General features: G+C 40.8%; 1 protein-coding gene across 1 annotated transcript in view; it reads left to right on the forward strand.

Moving 5' to 3' along the window:
- Positions 1-25,352, forward strand: part of xylt1 (xylosyltransferase I) — a 77,843-nt gene that overhangs the window by 14,650 nt on the left and 37,841 nt on the right. The window lies entirely within an intron of this gene.

Here is a 25,352-nt window from a genome sequence, read left to right on the forward strand (position 1 = left end):
CAGTCATCAAAAAAGTGAAACCTAGTTAGGTTATTCCACCCTAATTTATGTAATTTGCATAAATGCAAAGAGTGAGTTAGCTTTCCACAACAAATGTGAGAACAAATTGCTTTTTGCAGTTTCTTCAACATAATAAAGCGACAGCATGTTATAGGTCGCTGCATTCCTCAGTTATATCTTTTTCCGTGCCCAATAGGAAGAGTAAGAACATCCCAGAGAAAGTACATGCACAGTAAATTATAAATGCACTGTGTGGTAAGCGTCAGAGAGATGCCCGAGATCTCACTGTTTGTTACTTGTAAGGCCTGTCAGTGTGTGCTGCATACTATATATATCATGTGCAGAAAACCTGCACCTTATTATGTTTAATGGATGAGAGTTTGTGAATTTATCATACCCCTGAGTATGCGCTCTTTAAGGGTGTATGTGGGTAGGTGGATGCAGCGTTGAACGTCAGAGGTCAGGGAAAGCTTTAGTCCTGTCTTGATATGTTCGTGTGTGTCTGTGTGTGTCTATGTGTGTGTGTTCATGTCATGCTCTGCATGTCGTCTCAGCCTCCAGCTGACTCGTGATTCAGAGGACACAGGCTGCGTGCCATGCACTGTCTTTGACCCTTTCCTATAGCAGCTGTTAATATAACGCTGCAGCTGTGTGTATATTTTTGTTGTAATGCTAGTAAATATGGTAAATGGGGCTAAATATGCCTGCTGGGTCACCCCAGGCACTCTACGCTCATACCAATACCCTGCTTTGGCTCCCAGGGGCCCTAGAGGATTTTTGCTGGGATATGTTGACAAATTGATACTGCCGGACTGGCTAACTGCTTCTACTGTGGTTGGCACCGGCTGCGATGTACTCTGAATACCAAGCGACCATGAGCCGTAAACACGTTCTTCTGTCGCTTTGTTTCCTACAAATACGCACATAAACAACATGACATCGCTGAGCAAACCCTGACTTTCAGATGGACCCAGCTTGCGGAAAAAGCTCCAAATCCAGACTAAAATCTGGATCAAAAACTTAATCCTCAGCTCTGGGGTATCTTATCTGACTCGCTCTGGGGTATGACTTTGGACCATTGCTCCCTTCCTCATTGCACTCTCTTTCCCACTCTCCCTTGTTCTCTTATTTCTCTCCAGTTTACACTCTCAAATTTTGGACAGCTGTTTCACGATGTGAAAAAGGGGGAAGAAGCTTTAATTTTGCCAATAATGCCTCAGTCTGTGCATCTGCTATGTCGGAGTGATTAGAGCAGCAGAAGCTGTCTTTACTATGATGACAAGCCCATATGGTTTCCGTATGTACTAGTAGGCATTAGGCTAGATCTGTCACTTTCTATTAGAATTTGTTTTGCATGGTAATAGAATCATTAAATCTCTCCACAATACAGTGGATAAAGGCAATGTTTGCACATTTTGGTCTTTGATATTTTTTGGCACTCTGTTCAGTCTTATCACTGTTTCTGTTCACTGTGTTTTTGTACACTTGTATACTTCTGTATGCTGGACTACTGGGAAGCACTTTGGGTCAGCTCCTGTTGTTTTTCAGTGTATTTTAAGTGACTTGATTTTGTTGGAGGGCAATAAATGCCCCAAACAACAATGCAAAGGTCTGTGGGTTAATCCAAATTATGTTTGTGTCTGCTTAGGGAGGATAGTGGCCAGTGATTTGGTCAGTAAGTGACAGATTTTTCTTTGTGCTTTTTTAGAGTTTGGAACTCTTAAATCTAATCCCCTGAACACATACAAACACCCAGCACATGCATACAAAGCAGTCTTTAGATTCATAGTGTGGCTGAACCCAGTGAACCTAGGCTATCCCTGCACTCTTAAGTAAAAGTACTCGCTGCATCGCATTCACACACACATGCACACAGGAGACTCTGTGTGGCTCTTTAAACAGTTTCCTCTCGGAAAGAGGGAGTGTAGCTCCCGACTGGTTTCGGTTTGCCACACAGTGCATCACTGTAGCTGGCTAGTGGAGCCTTCGGCTTCTGGTCCTTCAGTTGTACCAAGAATCAGCTATCCCCCACCACTTGCCAAGGCTAACCACATAATTACTTGTCTGGCAGAATCTCTTCGAAATGGAGTGCAGAGACACAATTCGAGCTGCAAAGAGCTGCTTTAGCTGAACCCTCAAGCACATGAGACAACAAGGCTAGAGCTCAGCCTTTATAGCCCTCACTGTGTGGTGACGATAGAGCAGGCTTTCTCAGCTTATCTCTCTTAGAAGGTCATGTATTAGCAATCTTTGGGCCTTGTAGCTCTGTTTCATTCTTATGGATCAGCACTGAGCGCAGTCAACAGCGTAACAGTTTGAAGTGCTCCGAGTTGTGGTAGGAAAGTCTGATTGGTGGTGGTTGGACTGTGGTAGATCAGGATGTGGCAGGCATTCCTCTAGAGGACTGTGTGTCTATATCAGAGTACCAGAATCGACCAAACAAACTCTGCAAAACGATTAAAGTATTTCTACTTAGTTAGTAATTTAAAACGTTGTTTTCATGGTAATATCAGGTGTATATTTATTTATCTGTGTGGCTGAGTGTACAGATGTCTGTGTCTTTTCGTAACTACAAGTGTGCAAGTGGATATGGAAGACTTGAATTTCCCCTGGCTACATCCCAACTCCATAACAGGAAAAGAAGCAGCAGACAAAACTAAGCCAGGAAATTCTTAAATCCAAAGTCTCACAGTGCAGTCAGTCCTTACGTTTTTTCCTGAGAGCGAGAATACAACTGTAAGGAATACAAGACCCAAAAGAACTTCCTTAGTGGGTCAACTAAATGAGTTTTTATATTTAACCTCCTAAGACCCGAACTCTTTCATGGCATGCATTTTTGATTTTTCTTTGCTATTTGGGTTGATTGGGACCTGATGAATTTAAAAACAAAGAATTACTAGATTTTTTTTTTTTTTACCGAATTTTTGTTTCTGAGAAAAATGAGATCCACATATGAGGACATTCATTTTAAATTTTGATAGAACAGTGACAGTATAATGTCCTCGTAAGTGGATATCAGGACCTTGTAGAGAAAAATTACGTATTTTGGTCCAGGCATCCCAAAATGTGATGCCAGGTCCTGGGAGGTTAATTCACCTTTCTCTGCTTGAAAATGCAGCATTTCAGTTACATTAAGTGTAGCGTGAGTGATATGACCCTGATACTCAGAAACGAGATAAGAAAGGAGTATCAAAAGGCCATCAAGCCCAAGTTGGATTTTAATATTAACAATCAACAAATCATTACTAGATCAATAATCTAATTATTCACTAGCTAGCTAGCTGGACAGAAGAGGTAAGTCCCAAACAAGTCCTCTGTCCTCCTGACTCTCAGCGTGGAATTCCATACTGACTTTTTTAAGCTTTTGGTCCATCTCTTAGCATCATGTTACACTAGCGTGTTTACTGCATTAAAAATTCTTAATGACCTCAATGGAGGGACCCATATCTGGTGTGGACATTCACAGATTGAATGTCGAAACCAGTTTAAAACTGCTTTCATGTGGTTATGATTATAACATCTCTCATCTCTTTCTTTGCAGTTCCTAATTACAGTTTATTGACTTATGTGCCATGCATCATATCACTCGACCAAAACATCAGCCGAAACATGAGTGGCAATAGACAAAACAGCCGTACACGCTACCAAAACTACTAGTGACGGTCGCATGGAGACATTTTACCACGACCTAACAGTCACCATACCAAACAGTCATCTGTCAGCGTGGTGTTTTAGGGCACTTACTCCTACTGACTGATCATTAAAGGGAATTGCAACCAGAAGAGAACTGTTTCTGTTCTGTGTTAGGCCCCTTCAGCAAAGCACTTAAGTCGCAGTGTATGTCCTGCTGCGCCACTGGAAAACGTGGTAAGGATTTTGCCATGTCTGATGCTTTGCAGAAAAGTAATTTCCTCTTGTTTCCATTGAGGCTGGAGATAAGCCAGAACTCCTGCCACACTCAGAAACAACTTACAGATTATACAGAACATATTTTCTCTTATAGTAGAGAACAAAAAAACTCTCAGAGTACAACTACACACACACACAGAGGTGTGCATAGTGCAGGGAGCCATAGGAACTTTGTATAAGGTCTCAAGGAGACACTTATGCAAAATATGATGTCACGCCTCCACACACACTGCAGACACTAACCTACATTAACATATATAAGCACATATACAGCACAGACCATAGCCAATTTAAAGTTGACAGAAGCACTTCAACTATTTATTTCCACTAATCTTTACATTTTTTTCTAATACATAAATACCGAGAAGACATTTCTTTATTTAAACCCACTTTTTAAAAATGTATTTCCACGATTCAATTATGTATTTACCTCTGCTGTATTTACTTTTGGCAGGAGCAGGTCGGAAAACTACCGTACATCATTAGTGAGATAACCCACTGAGCAAAACTGACAAGTACGAAAAAGGAAATGAAAAGAGAGAGAATGAGAGAAGAAGCAGGCAAATGACAAATATGATGAAATAAAAAAGTTTTTCGGAATAACGCTGCGTGGGAGGAGATTTGGAGTGACCTAATTAAAATGTTGGAATCCTGAGAGGAATAAATTAAGAAAATGTCAGTTAGGCTGAGCCGGAGGAGGAGAGATTAAGAGGTGCAAGCTCATATACTGTCTGATTTCTGCTCTTCTCCTCTTTTATCACTGCTGCATGGGAACATTGGTCTTTAATGACAACACAGTGAGCTGTTGTTGTCTCAGTATTAACTGGTGGAGCGTATGGAGAGAAGTTTCAGTGGTGCATACAAAAAAGAAGGATGCTGCAGATTCAGAAGGGGTTAAGGTGTCATGAAAAAATCAACTGAATAGGCTGTAACTCATCTGATATGAGTGATGTTCTGTTCTTTAAACTTCCTGAGAAAACTCTGAAATAAAAATGAAAAGAAAGGAGACAGAATGCAAGAAAATAGTCCCACCTTGCAGTTTAAGCAGCTTACGTTTCCACATCATTACAGCACAACAGTCACCGGTCTATAAGCATCATCTAGCTACTGTCCCCACTGCCATCCAGGATACATTCCCTCTGTGAGAAAGCTCCCTCCATATGGGCCCCGCCTTTTTCTGCTGTGCTGGACAGGTTGGGACCATACGGGTGCTGTTGGACTGCACGGATTGCGACTTAGAGCAGATGACAGCAATGGTAATGTGTCGATTGTCAACACGGGGGGAGAGAGATGGCATGAACAACGAGAGGCAGCCCAAGAGGAGGAAGGGAGGAGAAGGAAGAAAGGACAGCTGGTACCAAGATTGGTGTTAGTTAAGGATGACTAAGTGACATGTTGACAAGAGGCTGATAAGAGGACTCCATGGAACAAAGATGAAAAAGGCGAGTATCAGTAAGCCTCTGATGCCAGTGTGCTTCCATAAAGTACAAGATCTTTGATTCTACTTCCCTTTGAAGTGATCCGTGGAAATAACACCATGTGGCATGCATTAATTTCAGCACTGGGTGGAAAAAAAGAGCAAGTCAGGCGCAGCATCTCTAATGCGGAGGCTTCACAATCGTCATTGACTTGCACAGCTACGGTAATTTCCATGTGCTCTGACAACATTACACCCGCGTGCATCCTCGCACTGTTTGGCCAATAAGAACTCACTTTATTTTCAATTGCAATCAATTCTGAGAGCTGGATTCGATAAAAGTTTGAACAATGCAAAACTTCTGCTCCGAAAAGGATGTTATATCTAATCTATTGGGCAATAATCGCTTGCAAATGAACAGCAGTTTCAGTTTACATTTTCAAGCAAGCTGAAATGAAAGTAAATTACCCCCCAACACTTGTGCGCCACACTCCAGCACTCAGCCCTGCACTGTGTAATCCACGCATGGAGTGTTTGCTCAGAAAGCATCTATTTCACTGCTGTGCGCCACAACGACATCACCAGGTCATTTGTTTCAATCTAACAAGAGATGGTTACAACAGTAGGAGGGTAGTTTTTTCCCCGTTCTCTCAATTTCTCCCCAAAACTCATGTCAGCTGGAGGAGGCTTTACATAATTTCTGTCATCATCACTTACCACAACCTCAAATCTCCTGTGGACTGTTAGGTGTGTGGTGCTCTGCTCAACTTTACAGCAGCAGCAGCAGGGTCGGGACTGGTAGTTATTGGTGATACTGTTACAATGGCTGTGGGGCTACACTCCACTTAAGCTGTCACGCCTGTAATAAACAGCAGATTTCAGTGTGAAGAAGCTCATCTGTGGGTGTGTGAGAGTCTGAAAGAGAAAAATGGAGGGTAAGCTGAAGTGTAACACGGCACACACAGTACCTAACAGGAAAACCGCTGTCCTGACCATTGTGGGCTCAGGTGTCATTATCCGCATCGGCCACAACAATCGATCGCTTTTATCCCGTGGAACGTGACAACCAAAACAACATGTTAGCGACAAATAAGACGAGACAAAATAAGAAAGGATATTGTCTTTACCCACAGGTTGGGTCATAACAGCACACATTTGCCGGCATGCATTTGCCAAATCAAATAGGTGTCTTTATATATGTGGTTTGTTTTTTTGAACCACCGTTTTGTCCGATCAACAACCCCTATGTGTTATTACTAGGAAATATCACAGCACTGCACTTCACTGAAGAAAGTGCACGAAAAGCTTTCATTTTATTAGCTCCTGCAGAACTTTTGAATCCACCAAACAAGGAGTTTAGATTTTGTCGTCAGACTATGCAGGGATTTATTCAAGGAACGACTGAGACAATGGAAAGGATTTTTCAAATTCACTTTCATGTGCAGAATCTGCTTTTTGTGAAGGCTCCTGCTCTGTAGGTTGATTTGTATTTACTGGGTTTATTTAATATTCTGCAATCTGTTCTGGTTCATTTTGGTGTCGGAGTGTGAGTGGGTGGTCTCGCGTGTCCCTTGCTTGTCTCTGGCGTCAGCACCTTACAACACTACACTACGTCCTTACACAATTACACTGCCGACACTGCGGATTACTACGCTTTATGTGCACCTCTTGTTTCTGATAAATATTTCATCTTTGCTAACATTTTGCATGACCCATTTTTGTCACAGACCATTAGCTGGTTTATGACATTTTGAAGACAAAGTATTGGCTTTGAGCTAAAACTTTAAAAAGGTATAAAACAGAAGAAGAATAAAAACTGTGGGCTGTTGATTCAGAGGTGTATGCGCCACGAGTGCAAAGCCCAGATGGGAGTCGTAACTATATGTCACCCGTATTACACTATCAGCTGATGAAAACAATCATAAATAAAAATGAATGCATCAGATTTGCCACAGCAATGAGATGTTGTGATTTATGAGTTACAAAGGCTCAATTAATTTTGTAATCTTGTCCTGCGGAATATGTTAACATGACTGTACTTGAAAGAAGCACTTATTCACATTTTATTTAGCAGCAACGTCATACTAATGAGGCTCAATGCCGTTTGATCATAATGATGATGATGTTGTCTGGCAGAGCTTAGAAAGTTTTTCTTCCCCCCACTAATATTTTTTAATCATTTTTAATAATAATAATAATAATAATGGATACTTTATTGATCCCCATGGGGAAATTACTTGTTTTTCTCTGCATTTGACCCATTCACTCAGTGAAGCAGTGGGCAGCCCACTAAGCAGGCGCCCGGGGAGCAGTGTGTAGGGACGGTACCTTGCTCAGGGGTACCTCAGGGTAGCCGTTAAGTGGATTCGAACCGCCGACCTTCCGATCATGGGGCGACCACTGTCTCTCATTTGCACAATTCCCTGCATGTTTTTCTCTCCTGCTGTACATCTGTGTCTCATTTGTTTCTTTTTTAGTTTCCTGCTCGTGTGTTTTTCCCCCCCCCCCCCTTTCACTTATTTTCACACACTAGCTCTGTCGCCTCAGCACTTCTCACACTGCGTGTGTCTTCTGCTCGGGGTGTGTGTGTGTGTGTGTGTGTGTGTGTGTGTGTGTGTGTGTGTGTGTGTGTGTGTGTGTGTTTCTTTTCGTAGTGACATTTCCGTGCCAGGTGTGACAAATGGCAGGCAGAGAGGAAACATTTATTCCCTGTGGTGAGCTTAATTAGCCTATCAGCTAAGCCTTGGCACCAGCTTGTTTTGAAAACCACACAAACACACACACGCAAGGATGCACACGATATCCTCAAGTAAGGATCACCAACAAGTGCACATGTAGGCATGCACACAGCACACATACAGCAGACAAATCACTTCAGTATATGAACTGCACAGATGATTGGACAGTACAATTATATGATGTCTAAATCACTGCTCCAGTCCATATTTTTCCTCTCTGACTTTACATCCAGAGGGACTCAGTTGTAGCCAACCTCATCTTTTCTCTATTAAAAGGTTAAATCATTTACAAATTATAGCTCTCTTCTAGCCATTAGCATATGGTGGGTGTGTAGAGGCCATACAAGGCCAGCAGGAAAGGCTAGAGGAGAGACAGTGAAGAAAAAGCCTGTGTGTCCCTGCTGTGTGCGAGTCAGTGCAGTTTTACATCACACATCCATCTGCGTGTATCTTTGTGTTCATATGTGTATATGTGGAAACATCTGTCCATGCCAAACTGTACAGCTCGGATGGGGGCGATGAAGAAATCCTGGTGTCCAGCAACCCCTCTGTTAAGCAAGATGGCTGTAACGCATTGCTGCTAATTACACACACACACACACAAACACAAGCTCATAAATGTGCTTTCAACTAAATGAGTGGTGTCTGAGGGCTTTTCTTTGTCTCTTCTGGCCTCAATCTGTGGACAAATTACAGACATTATTGGCTGCAAAAGAGACTCCCTGTCTACCTCCATCTTTACCTCTTTCACACTGAGCCGGGCTTGGCATGTCCCTGCGCACCCCTGCTGTGGAGAAGGAAATGAGAGCCAGAAATGTTGCTGATGTGTCCTGCAAAGCGCTGGGTTTTTAGGCTTTGATGCCAGCCAGGTGGTGGAGGGGATATTAAGGTGCCCTTTAAGGGTAGAAATGGGGGAGGTGAACATTGTAATTTGACCAGATTGTGTTGCAGCTTGTTTTGGGTGTGGCCTGGTCAGGCAGCCCTGCTGTCTTTTGATGTTGGGTTTAAAAGGTTTGGTGAGATTTTAGAGAGACTCCATGGTGTTTTGAGGTGGGATTAGTTTTGAAAAGTCAACACTGAGGGGAAAAGCTTACTTGTTCTCTAGAACCTTGGCAGTTAATTTAACAGTTTCCACAGAATCTGATGTTGCGTCTATGTAAATGATGCCAAAAGTGTGTTTTAAATATATGCAAAAATAGGTTGATCTTATCGGTATTAAAGGCAGTCCACTCATTCCACTCAGAGTTTGGCATGAATAAAAAGTCACATATTGGCGGGACAGGCAAAAAAAAAAGAGAGAAAATCCATCAATCCATCAAGCAGTGCTGCTTCATAGCTTACCAAAGTCGTGCTAAAACAAAAAATGTTTTGACAGATTTTGAGCGCTGTGTACCACATAAAATCGGTTCGAGGTCAGTAAGCACAACCAGAATTCATACACAAGGTGCACCGGATTATAAGGCGCACTGTCAATTTTTGAGAAAATTGAAGGATTTTAAATGCACCTATTAGTGTGGAAAATACGATATATATTTCATTCTCTTATTTTTTTTGAGACACCAGTTGAACACTGAGAACAGCACTCTCCCATCTCACTTTAACTTTTACTTTGATCTCTGTAAATGTGTGGAGGGCAAACAGTTTCAAAGGGAGGATCTCACAAAGACAAGCTCTGATTATGACACACAGCGGGAGTGTGATGTTATTGTCTGCTAAGAATGGCATAACTTTACAACATCTTTACAGAGCAACTTGTTTGTTGCTAGGTCAGTGTTTCAAATCTCTCTTATCTGATCTTTAATCAAGCGCAATGATGCCTCAAACTCACCATTATGTTCTGTATTTCCCATAAAATGCCAAGAAAAGTGTTATTTTAGAGAACCTTTGTGACCCTGGTAAAACTGTAGTTAAGCAGTGAAATCTCTAGATTTTATAAAAGAAAAACATTCTGTTACAAATTGATGTGTTTTTTGTTTTGTTGTTTTTTTCAAAGCCATAGTGCAAAATTTTCATTCTGTAAATTCTATTATTGTGGCCTGTTGATTTTTTTTCTGTGTGTGTTTCTGATAACTGTGAAAACTGCTTAAAGGCTGAAATCACCTCTGTGCCTCAGGATTGTCTCTGTTGGACAGTGGGGCCTTCAATCATTTAGAAGTTTTAATGATCTGGGTGTCAGGCCTGAAGATCGTATCAGCCATCTGTGCTTTCGTTATTGCTAGCTTAGGTTCTTAACTCCTCACCTTCACTTTCTTCCCCTCCAACTGCTTTCCCTGTTTTGCTCTGATCTTTATCTACCTGTCATTCTGCTTGACAGATAACTTCTGGACTTCTGTGACTTTAGACAGTTATTAACTGCATTCCTCTAAAGCAGTAGATTGTTATTTAAGTCTATTTTATTACATTTTTAGAGGCGACAGCATAAACGTGTTACACATTGGCAGTGTGTCTCACAGGATCACAGCTGTTTGGAGAAAAGTCATTCGTTTGTGTGCATTTTTTGTTCAAATGCAAATCTGACGTGACTTCCAAATGAATTGATTATAATCATTTGGAAAATTATATTCAAGACGAATGTTTAACTGCTCAGCATGCAGAATGCATTAAGCAAATGTAAATGTAACAACTGAACCATTCACACTTTTGAAAAAGTAATTTTTAGAGTTTTTCTGCTTCAGTAAACATTTGTGCTGCACCCTGACAGATTTGCACCCCCAATTCTCTCAGCAGATATCCAACCAGAAACTTCCTCTGCACACGATTTCTGATTCCTGCATGACAGCACCAACTGTTTTCTGTCTGTCTGAGATGAAATCATTATAAGGGACCAGACTTAAATTATCTCCTGGGGAAATAATTGGCCCTCTTAAGGGATCTTCATTCATACTGTAATGCAGTGGTAGGCAAATAGCAGTAAGGGAACCCAATCTAATCCTCCAAGAAAAATATTTGCCACGCAATAGTGAAGCCGTTTCTTCTTTCATCGTCTAATTCAAGACCTTTGCCTATTTTTCACAAATCTACTGTTAGTTAGCAATGTTATACCACCCAATATATAACAACAAAAATGACTCTGTAACAATAAATATAATTTCATGTTTTAAACATAATTATGAAGCTGAACAACTAACCACAACTGAAGTGAATAAATTAAGTCACCGATTATTTGTTATCTACTGCGGGAACTTGCAGTTCTTTTAGGGCGGCCTGCAGGTTTGTGCGTGTTCAGACTTCACAAACGGCCTCTGAAGGACCTCTTTCAGGGCTGTTTTTTGGGTAGAATTGGTTCAACTCAGAACAAACACCATTTTTGGAAAATAAAATAAAATAAAAGGATCAAAAGCAACAGTAAGAACAGACTGCTTCTCTCGCTCTTGCCATCACAATGCAAAATTCGCCATGTAGGTGGACTAAACAAACAGGAGTGCAGAAAACACTATTTCCTCCCGTTTTAGACATTTTCATTAAGTCTTGCCGCTATCTAAAATTGACAATTTAACATGTGTCAATTCTCCCTGACCGTGTAATTATTAGCTCTTGCATAACCTTGTGAGGGCCTCATATATTGATTGCTGAACAGCGATATAGACTTTTGCTTTGAGACTTGAACAGATGATGCTTTGTGTCAACTCATTTTGACCCAATGAAAAGATTGCAAATCTTTTTTCGTTGGCGGCATTAGAAAATACCAGTTTATGTCTCCTTTATAATATTTAAATAAAACATTATGATTGACACCTGAGTGAAGCCAAATAAATCTCTAAGCTTCTTTATCCCGAAGGATCGTATGATTCAGTCATCTACCTTTAGCTCAGGAAGTTGTCTAATCTCAGCTAAATGGTTTTGCATACATGGAGAGATAAATACTCTCAGCTATAACTCCTCCTTTATCTTTCCTGTAGCAATCTGTAGTTTGGCCTGTAAGAACAAGCAAGAACATTATGCATCCTAACTATCTTTTCATCACCTTTTCACTGTGAGTCTGTCAGTTCTCCAGAATTAATTTGCAATCCGGGTATAAATGGACAAGATAGGAACGTAACTTCTGTTCATAATACGCATGTTTGTTGTATTAGTGCGACCCAGGTCACTGGCAATACAGCTATACAGTAGTGCAGTTAAGATAGGTGAGGGTGTGGATAATTTCTACAGAGGCTATATAAAGTGCTAGTGGTTGTGAGTGGTGGTTCACTCCATGTTATTATTGTGTGTTTGAGGGTACAGTTGTCCATTTTGTGTGTGTGTATGTTCAGTCCATGAGTTTAACGTGGGTCAGATGTCAGGAGGCAGAGTTCAGGAGTCTGACAGCTGTGGGGAAGAAGCTGTTCCGGTACCTGGTGGTCTTAGTCCGGAGGCTCCTGTAGCGCCTCCCAGAGGGCAGGAGGGCGAAGAGTCCATGTGATGGGTCACTGGGGTCTTGTTTTTGCCATTTGCAAAATCGTTCCCCAGCAAAATATCTACTGTTATTGCATGGTCCTTGATGTAGTCATGTACCATTCTTTACATTTACACTGAGTAAAGAGGAGAACAAGTTAAAGCATGTGTGGCAAGAGATGCAGCTAAATTTATCCGTGTAATTAACAGGTGCCTTTCATCCCCATGACAACATGTGTATTAGTCACTAGATCAAAACAATTTGAACTAATACCCCGAGCTGTGATTATCTCACACAGAAAGTGTTTGTTTCATGTTTGTTAATCAGGAAGCAAAACCTATAAAGAAAATTATGAAACAGCAGGGAGAAAATTAGGCTGTGGCACAAGAAAAAGGTGATTTTTTTTTGTTTTCTGGTGCCAATCTGTTAGCACTAATCCAGGAACCTTTTAACAGATTAACAGTGTTACACAAGGAGTATTTGTTGGTTTACTGTATGTTTCCATGAGCCTGTGCTGTTCTCATTCTGTTCTCATTGCAATAAAAGATCCCTGTTTGAATTTCAAGTTGAAGCTTACATGTTCGCTGTGTTCCCCGTGTCGGTTTTCACTATAAAAGGAGGACGCATCCACCATGACATCACACATTTTGCAGCTTCAGCATTAGCGTTTTGCTCGCCACCATGTTGGGTTTTTTGTTTTGTTTTGTTTTTTCTTAGAGCCAGCATTTGCCTCTTATGTATGGAAGGGTGAAGCGCTAATTTATCAGTTAACAGAAACTAGCTTGGTTCGAAGGCTACGTTCACAAAGTCTGCAACGCACAGATACACATATTCCCTAATTAGTGTCACGGATTGACCTAGTAAAATACTAGTATTTCCCTCACCACTTCTAGGGGGTTGTTACTTCTTAGCAAACCACAATATTAGTCAACCAGTACATGGAAATTGGTCCAAAACACGCAGACAGCACACACACAGTGGACAGAGCCAGTGGATGAGACAAGAGTCAACTCCAGCTGCCTGTCTCAGAACTGCTGTCAGTCAATGCATTTTTTGCTCCTTCTGCGTCATTTTCATTTATCAGCTCTGGAAGATGCCCCGAGGATTACTCTGGGTGCTACAGCTTTCTTCTATAGGCTAAAGACTTATATGTTATTTTAATAATAATGTGTACTTTATTAATCCTGTAGGGGATTGCTTAGTCCTCTGCATTTAACCTATTCACTCAGTGAAGCAGTGGGCAGCTACCAATCCACCACCCGGGGAGCAGTGTGTAGAGACAGTACCTTGCTCAGGGTTACCTCAGGTTTGATTTGAACCCCCGACCTTCCGATCACGGGGCAAACACTCTACCTACTGAGCAATCCCTGCACAACATGCTGTAAATAAAAGCAGTCAGAATATCAAAAAGGCGTACCATAGCAAGAAGTAAAACCAGGGAGAGTTCCTACTATAACCATTGAGTAATACTACCCCAGATGTGACTGAGCTTTCTCTGCAGAGATATTCTGTCACCATATTTTATTCCACTGACTGCCTGGACCCTGTATAAAATACACCTCTTCTAAACGCTATAGCAGTTTGTCTTATTTCCCAGAGGCTCTTTCTCTGTATTCTGCACATTGTCTTATTTTTTGGACATATATTAAATGCATTACATCATTCATATGTGTGACATGGCCTCATACAGATAGCAGACGAGCCAAGACGTGAATTTCTCTCTGGGATCAATAAAGTTATCCTTATTCATAAATAGTCCATCATTCTAAATATACTATAAATGTGTATGTGAGCAAGAATAGTTTTGCCCCCATGGCCCACTGGCAAACCAGGATAAAATGGGAATTTAAACCAATGTATTAGCCAAATTGCATTTTCATGTTTGTTAAAGTGAAAGAGAATCCAAATGATTATAAATTATCCTCAGTATATCTTTTCTGTATATGCAAGACTACAAGAAAGAGGCAGCAGAGTTCGTCATCTGGAAGTCTGCAATTTCACGGCAATCGATGAAAATAGTTTTTGAGATACTTCAGCATGAAACTGGTGGCTTGCCCAACCATTTGTCAGATTGACGTTGCCATTCACAGAGCCTAGCCGTGTGCATGACTAAATACATTTCTAAAAATTCTGAATATTTCTAGAAGGTTTGTCATGGTGCAATTTAGGCCTGTGCCAAATACCCTTTTTTGAGCTTTGAAGCTTCGGGAGTCATCAGTAGTGAACATTTGACGCTTGTAATGTTACTGTGAAAAAAGCATGATGAGGTGTTGCTTTTGTTGCGATTTCAGCTGTTTTTTTTATGTGTAAAAAAAGTTTGAAGCAACAAAATGTTTCTTCCTGCCCCCTTTTTTTTGTCCTTTTTGGCATCTCCGATAAAAACGTCACTACCTGTTCTGTCACAAAAAGCAACAGACACAGCTCTTTAACTTAATGCACATTTGCACCCAAAAAAGTCCAGTTGGTCACCAGGGAGTTTTTGTGTTTTTCATGTTACGCAATAATGTGATTCTAGAGGCCTGTCCTGCAGAATTTGTGGTTGCATAGTGGAAGTGAAACCGTAATGCACGGCCTTGATATATTTGCACATCATTAGCATGTTATTCTGAAACACAAGGCACAAGAGTGAATTTGCACATGCACGCTGTATTTAACCCAATCCTTACTGTATATCACAGTCATGAAAGGGCATTGTTTACTGTAGAGCCATATCCAGTCTGACTTCTCCAGTAGGGTCACACTAGGGTCATGGTATACTGCATCACTGCTATGCCACACACAATCCTGGTATTTCAGCTGTTTTCTGACACACTCACTGCAGAGCTTACATCATAATTTCACGTGTTGCTTCCACCAGACTATTAATGCTGTAGAAAGAAAGCAAATGTCCCAGCCCTTTCCTTACCGTTCTGCTTTTTCTCTTGGTCTTTATCCTACACTACCCCCCCAACCTCTTCTATGTGTAATCTCTGTTTATCATTTCCACACCCTTCCTCCCCTTTTCTGTTATTCTTATCCCCTGGTCTCTTTGGATGGTATGTAAAATGTTTGTGAAGGGCCCTTGGTCCTTGTATCATACCTCCTTTGCATTACTATACATTAGCAGTAAGATCCCTCTGTGCTGTCGGACCATGTGGTCTCAATGCATAGAAGAGACCCTATCATTCCTTTTAGCGGGCACCCATGATGTCACGGGGCCTTCATCTTTCACACACACACTATACACAGAGACGCAGCCCCTCCCCCACCCGCTTTTCTTCTCATCGCCGTGGTGAATGGAATTGCATGGCTGTGCAGTTCAATCACTGTCAAGTGCAAAGAAAAGGGGTCTCTTGTGCAAAATTTCATGATTCACAATTGATTAAATAGGGGTGTCATTTCATGGCTGAACAGGGAGGTGTGCAGTGGGGGGAGTAAGGCGTTTTCATGCCCTTGCAAGATATGGCTCAGAAATCGCTTGATGGGGCCTATTCAAAGCTGGAGATGTAAAGTTCTGGGGGTTTATTCACAGAGGAAAATAAGAGGTTGGTATAAGAGAGAGAAAGGGTAAAGAGACACAGTGGGAGAATTGCCAGTATCTTCTAACAGCCTGTTAAAGGACTTTCATGCTCTTGTGAGATATGGGCCTAATATACTGTATATAAGCTGTGTGATTTAGATTCCTGTTGTCATGTGTAAATTGCAAACATTCACCCATCTGCGAGGTAGAGGAGGACAGGGGACAAAACGATGATGATGGTTTTAAAGGACTGAGCATAGTTAGACACCAGACAGTCAGACATTCATGATCAATATGTGAAGAGCAAATTTTGAGCATTAATTCAAGTATTTTACACCAATTCTTAAGTAAATGCAGTCATTAACATTTAAGGATTGTTTAATTTGAGGATGAAAATCAGAAGATGACTGCCTGGCTTCACCAAATGCTTTGTTTCCTCCTTTGAGATGCTGTGCCAGGCCTTTACTGCAGTCACCTCCAGCTGCTGCTTCCTTTTGCATTTAGCGTTTCATGTAATACCTGAAAAACATATTGTACTGGGTTGAGATCAGATCAGAAGAATATCCCATTTCTTCGCCTTGAGAAACTCTTGGGCTTCTTTTATGCTTTGTCTCATTATCATTTGCAGTGTGAAACGCTGCCCAACCAGTTTTGCAGAGTACACTCCTGTACACTTCAGAATTGACTTTGCTACTTCTGTCAGCAGTCACATCATCAATAAACGCAGCCTTACATACCCATGCCAACAGGGATGTGGTATGCTTGGGATCATGACCTCTTTTTCTCCTTCTCCATACTTTAATTTCCTGTTATTCTGGATAAAAGATAAACTTTGTTTCAAACTTGCTCATACCTTTATTAATTCTCTCTGTCTTTGTGTGTCTTTCACTTGCAGTGACCTCTATTTGGAGCTCATATTTAAAAAATTATGATAAAAAGCTAAAAATACAAATTCAACAGTTTGAATCAACTTCCGACACTATGTCTGCTTCATTTGTCCTGAAATAACAAAGGAATAGCCCTCACCTGCTCATGAAACGGTTTGCCCACTTAATTTTGAGCCTGTTAAAATAGAGAGGACTATAATATTAATTATATTGGTTGCGATTCCTAAAAGGTTAATGGTTAATTTTTGTAAAACCCATGAAAGCTTTTTGCAGCTGGAAGTCTATTCTTCCGTGAAACTGGATTGGTATACAGAGGCAAAATCGGAAAAAGGTGGAAAAGGTCTTTGTCCAAATTATGGACCCAACTCTAAATGTTTGACTCAAATATTTCCAAGCTATCAGAATTGACATGAGGAAATATACAAACTTGAGGGACAAATATATTTGTCAAGAAACAGCAAATAGTGGGGACACAAGAGGGGAAAATACTCCCGGCATTTTATTTATTTCTATCAGCTTGCATCAGGTCAAGACCACAATGTAATTACCACATAATGCACAAGCACAAGCATAAATGCTAGCAATGGTGTCAGCCACTTGCATAGGTTATGTCACATGGTATACAAAGTTTCCCTGAAGAAGTCTAAATCAGTGCTTATTCATCTTATATTGAGCTGTAATGCAGCCATTGAGTCCATCCTCTAATTGACACAAGCCGTCATAGCTCCCTTGTCGCCCCTCTTTAATCAGCCTGTCTTTTCATTGGCTGTCCCTCAGTAAAATGTTTGCTCATGGCCAACGCTAAGTGGCTGAGATAACCATATCGATAATGTCCACTCTCACTAGCATTATACAGTCAGAAGTAGCAACCTTAAAAAAACATGTTTCTTTGTGTCATTTTTTACGACATTTACTAAAATATTTGTAACTTTTTATATTTAAAACACAATTATAAATGTCAAATCTAAATTTTAGATCTAAATATTATATTTAAATCCAGCGATTTAGCTGAAAACATCGGAATAGCCATTTTGTCGGCCATCCAAAGGTTCAGCAGTAGTGCACCCTAAGCAGCACAATCGCTGCAGCACATGTCCAGCTAAATCACTGGACATGTTGGTAGGCAAGAAGTGAAGCAGCTCATGGCGGTGAGAAGTGACCGTCAGGGGAGAGCAGACACACAACCTGACCACTAGCGGCTATCAGGTATAAGTATAAGTATACAGGTATAAGTGGTTAAGAACAAAGCAGCCATCGAACAAAGAACAAAAGAACAGTATAGGTCAGAAATACCATAAAGGAGCATATAAGTACAGTAAGGTGACCTATCATATAAAAGTAAAAAAAAAAAAAAAAGTATGCACATACAATCTAGCTACATCAATTGAAAAGCTGCATCAAAAATTCAAGTAAGGTGTGAGCTTTATTTAAGTCTAATGAAGCCTTCCACAGCAGGACTTCATTTTTAAAGCCAGGAAAAATCAGAGTAATTTTCAAGAAGCGACATTTGTGAGTGAAAGATTTTGCAACTATAAATAAGTTGTTAATCCCAAATTCTATTTTTTTTTTCTCTTTGTAGGCTAAATCTAATTACTTGAAAGGTTAGAGAAGGGCAGTCAATATTTTTGGAGGTTAACCAGTACTGAAAATCATCACAAAAAGATGTGGAACTTTCACATGAATAAAAAAGATGCTCTGTAGTCTCTATATCAGTATTGCAGAAATTGCATGCGTTCGTATCTATATTGAATTTCTTGTGAAGATAGTCATTGGACGGCATTTACAATTTTAAAGTAATTTTCTTTTGCTTTAGGTGGAATTGGAAAAGAAAGATACTTAGTCAAAATTAGCGGCACACTTTAGTACCGGAGGTTTACATAAAGCTTTTATTTTGATATTTCCGTTGACCCGTACCATAAATTTGCATGTTAGCTAAATATTTAGTTTACCGTAACATTTAGATTTAACATTTAGATTTAAATATAATATTTAGATTTAACATTTACAATTGTGCTTGTAAATGTTTGTAAATATTTTAATAAATGTTGTAGAAAAATGACTCGAAAAAACACATTTTTGTAAGATTTTGAGCTAAATGTGGAAAAATGTTGCCGTTAATTTCAGCGTGTTTCAGTTTACAAACAGTGCCCCATAGCTTAAACCTATTTTGTCCCAGATATTTTAATCACAATGACTACCAGCTTAGAACAACCTGTCTTAAGTGTGGCATTGTCACATTTAATAACGAGTTACTGTAAGATTTTTTTTTGACTTCATAATCCCATAGATAGTTAGCTGGTTTTACAAGTTATCTCATGTTTGCATTCACTGTTTAGTCTACATAGTTTTTTGCCACATTTTGACTAGTTGTGTGATGCTAGCTGTTGGTTTGGGAAGCATTGCTATCTCAGTGTTACATTTTTGAAGAAGCCTCAACTCGAGTAAGGGAGCAGTGCGAGGATTTCAGGGTAATGGGCCGTAGTTGCTGACCAAAAAAAACATTGTCTTACATTGTCATTTTAAAAAAAAAACAATGACTGTACAATAACTGGTGCATTTTCCTCTTTTCAAAGTCTTGATTTAGTAATGCTAATGGTTTAGTAAGCTATTTTTTGCTGTTTGCCATGCATTGAAATATTTTGGTGGAAATTAATTTGCAAATTGCACTTTTCTTTTTTCTTTTTACAGTTCTTTCTGCTATACATAAAAACTGAAACACTCCCAGCATTACTCTCAGTACTCTGCCGGGCTCTTGCTCCTCCACAGACACAAACACAGGCAGTCCTCAGGACAAATGTGACTTGCACTGAACAAGGCTCACATGTGACTGGTGTGCACATGTGTGTGTTCAGACGTCTGTGTGTACAGTACTGTGTGGTGCGTGTGTGTGTTTTTATTAATCCATCTGTGTAAGCTTCTGAGCTTCCAAGTAAAGATTTTTAACAGGAGAAGGCAAACCAAACCTTATGAGACTCAGGCGTGCCAGCCTTATTTTTGCCTCATGCTTTGGGGATTTTAGCTCTAACATTGTTCTCGGTATGAATTTCATTGTTGCTGTACACAGTCAGAATAAATCTTTAGGGTTATTTAAGGCTATCTCTCAACTCTATTTCTCTTTAATCCACTTTAGGCAGAAAGTATGAGAAAAGAAAAATGTTGATATAAAAACAGTTTTTTATAATTTTTCAAATGTCGAAGTCACCTAAGGTCATTTTCACAGCATTGAGTGGATTCTAAATTATACTGTGTCCATTAAGTGACTCATTTACATTTTAAACATTTATCTGATGTTGTTATCCAGAGTGACTAATAGTAAATGCAAGAGATGAATTAGCTTAAATTCCTCGATTTCAAATGCCCAAAACAACAAGCAATAAGGATTTTAATGGTGCAGAGTGTAAGCCAGGAATACAAATCTATAGTAATACATGAAGTAAGAAACAGAGAACAGCAAATGATTTCCCGCATTGCAGGAGGAAGGTGATTAAACGGCAAGGTGGGTTTATTGAACATGGCTGAATATGGTGGATAAAGGCCAAAAACACCCAACTGACAAAGAGACAGGAGGGGGATTGGCCGTTAAACTTTTCTGTCATGTTTTATTGACACAACCTTTGTCTTGTCCTCTTCATTTTTAGATAATACTGTTAGATGACCGATAATTCAGCTCATATGTTTATCCACAACAAAATTGCAGAGTTGGTTGAGAATATCGACACTATCCTACGTTAGATAGAAAAAAAGACATCCTGCAGGTGATTAGTTTAGCTCTGCAGAGCTGTGCAGGTCTGGAAAGAGAAGACAGCATTTATTGAAGTATATTAAACAATATGTTTGACCTGCTTACAAATCTGGGACTTTAAGTATTTGCAGGTACCTTTGTTAACTTCCCACGCTGTGATTGGTCCCCCAGGATCACACTGTCATCACAGTGATCCTCTGTGAATTCCTGAGGTGTCTAAAAGATAGAATTCAGTGCAGACGACCTGAACTGGTGTTTTCAGTAATTGTAGACAAACCAAAGATTTTCAGACAAAGAACCTGGCAATGATTATGAATCATGGTGGTTTGCTATTGTTTTGCTTTTTCAGAAGCTTGCGGTCACTGTTCCAACAATGAATTCTGCGTCATATCAAAGACTGCTTAAAGATTATATGAAGCCATGTGTCCGAAGTCTGAAATGGAACCAGAAGAGGGCCTTTCACCGGAATAATGATCCGCATGCAAGCAAATCCACAAAGGAATGGCTCTAAAAGAAGATATGAAGGGTTATGGAATGGATTAGGCGAAGCCTGAGATTTGAATCCCATTAAAATGTTGTGGGAGATTTGAAATAGGCAGCACATGTAAGAAAAGCCACAAACATCTTGTAACTGGAGGAATTTAGCATGGAAGAGTGGTCGAACACTAAGCAGATGTCAGAGAACGGTGCACAGTTATGCGAAACACCTAAATGAAGTTATTACTGCTGAAAGAGTGGAAAAAAGCTATATATTGGGCTTATAAAAATCCACCGTGGAGTAATGGCATGATTTGATTCTTTATATATATAAAGCAATCAAAGGACACAGTTCTTTGAGTGGGCTGAGTATTGTGGATACACAAGAGGTGCTCTGTGGAAACTATTGTAAGGGATCATAATACAAGTACTGTTATGGAATGCAAACATATTGCGAAGTAAGCAAAAGTATTTTTTAATTCCACTGCGGCCTTAAAGAAACCCCCTGGAGAGTCCCCCAGAGTTAATACGTTTCTTTGTGTGTATCTTGATGGCGAGCTTCTCATGCAAAGCTTTCCTGTCCTAATTTTTTTTTTAGAAATAGAAACTTGTCTCTTCCTTCTGTCTGTGGTTTCAAGTGGAGAAGTCTGTGCTTTTTGTCTCCTTGCCTAGCTTAAATTCATGCATTCAAATATAGCCAGTAAAATCATATAATTATATTACAAACATGTCCATCAGGAAGGAGCAGGAAGTCTACTGCAGTGAGTTCACCTCTGCCCTCGTGTTCCGAATACCCACAAGGGTCAGCCTCCGGATCATTACATCTGGAAAATATTTAACATTTACTCAGCTGTTTTACATGTATTTCTGCTTTCTTTTCAACTAGAGCAAACTTCCTTCCCTTCTCTGAAAGCTCACATCATTTTTTTTAGATGTTTGTAACACATTTGCACTCACATACAAAGACACAGTCTGCTTCCGATACTTTTGCTCCAGGGACTTGTGCGCACGTCAAACCCGAACTATTCATTAGGAGCTGCTGCTAATCACGCGTAAACTTGTGACCAGCATCTTCCAGTTTTAGCCTCCGGGAAAGAAGAGTGTTGAAGGGGAAATAACAAAGAGAAAGGTACTGGACAGAATACACTGAACATCTTTTGGGATACAAACAAGTAAAACTGCCACATGAGATTTTTTTTTCTCAAGTAAAACATCAGAAAATATCTCTTTGTAAAATGTGACTGTTCTCATTGTGGGTTAAACTACATTTTAGACCCTTTGAAAGATTTCAGACACTTTGTTTTGAATTGAAGGTCAACCTTCTTTGCTACTTTATAAAGAAAAAGCTTCTTTTCTTACCCCCTCCACAGCTAATAAGCTATGATGAGTAAAATCTCTAAGAAGCATTTAGGTTGTCCCCACTCTACCCTGCGTGACTCTCCACGCTCTGTCCTGAGGTGCTTGAGCAGCTGTGAACTAAGTCTGTCAGTATATCAGTCTCCCGTGTCATGCCAGATGCCACATCTTGCTCAGAGTATTGCAGGGATTCAGTTCAGGTAATTAATCTGAGCTCGTTAACCACATGGAGGGCAGGTCGTAGCAGAAGTTGGCTTATAAGCTGTTTAGTTGACATAGCAGCCACTCACTCACGCATGGGCAGTACTGTACTTCTTAAAAACCTCAACTGCGTGTTTATGTACATTTTGCCCACAAAGCTGTCAACACACCAGCTTGTGTTGACAGAGCGCAGCTTCCTGGCACACACAGGAGCTTGTCTCAGCTCAGGCCCCATAGGAATGATGTCTTTTAAAAGAAGCGGGCTGGGAGGGTGGGGTGAAACTGATATGTGCTGCTACCTTGCTCTTCTTCACATCTACCGTGAGGCTGCAACAGCAAATGATGGCATTAGGGAGGTGGGGAGGGTGTGGAGCAGATGAACTGCTTTCCCTCCCAGAGCAAGTGATGATACGGCAGAGGGGAGGAGGACAGGGGAGAAGCTGGACAGGTGCTGAGAGAGAGATATGTGCTTTTTTTCTTCTGCTGCATGGGAGATTGCAGGGAATGGAGAGAAAATGAGAGAGAAAGAGAGCAAAAAAGGACAGGTGAAATATTTCCCCCTGTGGCAGAGGAAATGAGGGAAAGTGGAAAGGGCCAGCTCTGTATTGAGAAATGGACTAAGCCATCCCCAGAGGGGGTTCTGAAATTCCCAGCTCCACAAGGCTTTCTCTAAATGTACCCACTAGTGATAGTGGGTACATTTACGTTTACCCCCTCTGCTTTTGCCTCAGTCCTCAGCAGAGCTCAGGAAGCTCACTGTCTGCAAGTGTGTGTGTGTGTGTGTGTGTGTGTGTGTGTGTGTGTTCACGGGCCTGCGCAACCACCTCACTGCATGCCAGACAATCCTGGCTTCGCTTCCCCGACATTCCCAAGGAGCAGAAAACATATCCCCTGTAACAATCGATAGCTCCCCCCAGCTCCCCGCCCCATCTGCAGCCTAACGCAGCTCTGTCTCCAATGGCCGCCACCGCTATTAATTCTGTGCCCCTCCGCTTCCTGCTTAGTGCCTGGTCCCTGAGATTAAAGAGCAGCGCAGCTACTGGAGTCCTTTACTCACAGGAGGAGGGAGAGGGGGAGGGAGAAGGGAGCCCAGTGTAAAGATTGTTTTGCTAGCTTACTCATTTCTACTTTAGACCACACGGGACCAACCGTGTGGGGCTCTTTGCAGTGTCAGTTAATTGCAGGAAATCTAAACCTGTGATCTTCTTCCCATCCCTTTAAGTGTGTGTGTGTGGGGGGGGGGCAGTTATGGGAGGTAAAAGAGTTAATAGTTTAAATAGAGTAATCCTATGCTAAAAACTAATGCCACACATTTGCTCAAATGTGATGATTTGCTGTGTTTGTCTACATGTTTGCAAACTGAATATATTTGGCTTTTGGAGTGTGGATGCTTCCACACCTGACTCTTGCTGATTCGGCTGTTTGTCTTTATTATTCTCAATTCGAAAGAACTTTAAAGGTTGCTTCTTCTTTTTTTTTCTTGATGCTACAAGACAAAGCTCTGATTAAATAATGGAAGAAATCAATCAATGAATGCCAACTGTTGAGCTCGATTTGAAAAGTTCCCCCACACAATTATTAAATAGGAGTTTTCTTTGTGAAGCTTAGCACAGATTAGCTTTGATCAGTAACTTCCTGGATCCACTGAAACGGAAATCACCTAAGAAACAACAATTTTCATAATAGTAGTTTAAAAAAAATCACGCAGCTAGTATTTGGACTAAATCAGATGATCAGCTGAAGTTTCTTACTTTGCCTCTGCTCACTCAAACGTTATTCCAATTTAACCATGTCCCTCATCTTCTCATATCTTTCACTGTAGGAGTCAGAGTGGGAGTATCCCCAGGGCAAACATATGCTGCCTCCACTTTGCTTGCACACTCAAGTCTACATTTCTTTTTTTTAATCACAAGAAGCTTGCCCAGTCTCCCATAATCATGAGTGCACACATACTCATTCTACCTCTGCAAACAGCCAGTGACTTGCACTGCATGGATTAGCCTTCTAAAGCATTCCCTTTGAAACTCTGCAAGTAAGGATTTCTTTTTAGGTGATCACTGGCCTAAGCAGCTGTTACACGCAGGATTAGCAGGTTCTGCCATTCAGACAAACATGTTCTGTTTAAACTGGCAGGGCGAAGGAGGTAGAGAAAGACAAGGAGGAGAGGAGAATGGGCGAGGTTACCGGAAGGAGCGGGGATGAAGTTGAGAATAATAACAGGGAAGCAAGAGAGTGGTAGTAAAGGAGGTGTGAGAGACGTGAAATGGGGAACAGATGATGAGAGAAGTGGACCGATATGTGGAGCAGAAGGGATGAGAGGTGAACGGAGCAGAGCAGAAGTGTGGAATCGGGATGTGTGAAGAGAAGTGTGAAGGGCAGGACAGGGGGAAGAGGCAAAGATTTCAGGAGAGGAGAGGCAGAAAGCTTCAATTCAGTGTTGTTAGAATCAAATCTCTGCCAAGGAAGAAGCTTAAAAGGAGCTGATGATAAGCACGCTGTCTTCGCCTTGTTTTCACCCAGGTTTTTGTTTTTTGTCTCACCTGTATAATATCAGCCCTCCTTCTGACTCTCTGAGTGTGAAAGTGTGTCATCCAGCCACCTCTGTAATTGCGCTTCTACAAGGTGTTTACAGAGAGAGAAGGTTGATGGGCTGATAACGGGCCTTGCTTTAGGGCCGGAAAGACATTTCCATGCCGAGCCGCCGGCTCACAATGGCTTCTCGCTTGCTTCTCTCACTTCACCTCCTTCTTTTCT

This window comes from Copadichromis virginalis, linkage group LG6 (genome assembly GCF_057382275.1).
Source record: "Copadichromis virginalis isolate Kocher_CV1m ecotype Utaka linkage group LG6, C_Virginalis_male_GT1.1, whole genome shotgun sequence".
Taxonomy (NCBI): domain Eukaryota; kingdom Metazoa; phylum Chordata; class Actinopteri; order Cichliformes; family Cichlidae; genus Copadichromis; species Copadichromis virginalis.